This window comes from Arachis duranensis, chromosome 9 (assembly GCF_000817695.3).
Source record: "Arachis duranensis cultivar V14167 chromosome 9, aradu.V14167.gnm2.J7QH, whole genome shotgun sequence".
Taxonomy (NCBI): Eukaryota; Viridiplantae; Streptophyta; class Magnoliopsida; order Fabales; family Fabaceae; genus Arachis; species Arachis duranensis.
This window is the reverse complement of record NC_029780.3, coordinates 115,944,510-115,946,319: the sequence shown is the minus strand read 5'-3', so window position 1 is coordinate 115,946,319 and position 1,810 is coordinate 115,944,510.

Below are 1,810 nucleotides of genomic sequence, written 5' to 3'. Positions count from 1 at the left end.
GCAAACTTCTCTAGTTTGTGGTACCTTAGCTCCGGACCTTGTAGAACCTTACTGGTGAAATAGACCGGGTGTTGCCCGACCTCGTCTTCTCTAATCAGGGCTGATGCGACAGCTCTGTTTGCGACGGATAGGTATAGGACGAGGTCTTTTCCCGGTTCCGGTCGGGTTAAGATAGGAGGTTGGCTTAAGAAGTTTTTGAACTCTTGGAACACCTCCTCACATTCCGGAGTCCATTCAAACTGGCATTCCTTCCTTAATAGGGAGAATAATGGAAGGGATTTTAGTGCCGATCCTGCCAGAAATCTGGAGAGGGCTGCAAGTCGGCCATTGAGTTGTTGAACCTCTCTCAAACAAGTCGGGCTTTTCATTTCTAGGATGGCTTGGCATTTGTCGGGATTGGCTTCAATCCCTCTTTGTGTTAGCATAAATCCTAGAAATTTTCCTGCTTCTACCGCGAAGGCGCATTTTGCGGGATTTAGTCTCATCCCATGCAACCTTATAGTGTCGAAGACTTGTGAGAGGTCGGTTAAGAGGTCGACTTCTTGCTTGGTTTTTACTAACATGTCGTCGACGTATACCTCCATTAGGCTTCCTAGATGGGGGGAAAACACTTTGTTCATCAGCCTTTGGTACGTGGCTCCTGCATTCTTCAGTCCGAATGGCATGACCACGTAGCAGTAATTGGCTTTTGGTGTGATGAACGATGTTTTTTCCTGGTCGGGTTCATGCATCGGGATTTGATTATATCCCGAGTAGGCATCCATGAACGATAGGTATTGGTACCCTGAGCTGGAGTCCACCAGGGTATCAATACTCGGTAGGGGATAAGGGTCCTTAGGACATGCCTTATTCAAGTCGGTATAGTCGACGCACATTCTCCATTTACCATTTTGTTTTTTGACTAGCACTACATTGGCTAGCCATGTTGGGTATCTGACCTCTCTGATAAAGCCGGCTTCTAGGAGCGCCTGTACTTGCTCTTCTACTATGGAGGCCCTTTCTGGGCCGAGCTTGCGTCTTCTTTGCTGTACAGGTCGGGATCCTGGGTAAACCGAGAGCCTGTGAGACGTGAGCTCGGGATCAATTCCGGGCATGTCGGAAGCCTTCCAGGCGAAGAGGTTGGAATTAGCTCTTAGGAGTTCACCCAACCTTTGTTTCAGGGTTTCCCCTAGGTTGGCTCCTATGTGAGTGTTTTTTCCTTCCTCTTTGCCGACCTGTATCTCCTCGGTTTTTCCTCCCGGCTGTGGTCGCAGCTCTTCTCTAGCCTTTGCACCACCGAGCTCTATTGTGTGAACTTCTCTGCCTTTTCCTCTCAGGTTTAGGCTTTCATTGTAGCATTTCCTTGCCAATTTCTGATCTCCCCTTACCGTTGCTATCCCCGCTGGGGTCGGGAATTTCATACAAAGGTGGGGAGTGGATACCACCACTCCGAGTCGATTAAGGGTAGCTCTGCCGATTAAAGCATTATATGCTGACCCTACATCAATGACTATGAAGTCTATACTCAGAGTTTTTGATTTTTTCCCTTTTCCAAAAGTGGTGTGGAGGGGCAAAAATCCCAGTGGCTTTATTGGCGTGTCGCCTAATTCGTATAAGGTGTCGGGGTAGGCTCTTAACTCTTTCTCATCCAACCCTAGTTTGTCAAAAGCGGGTTTAAAAAGGATGTCCGCTGAGCTTCCTTGGTCTACTAGGGTTCTGTGGAGATGGGCATTTTCCAGGATCATAGTTATTGCTACTGGATCATCGTGTCCATGGATTATTCCCTGCCCATCTTTTTTGTGAATGAAATGGTAGGGAGGTCGGATGATTC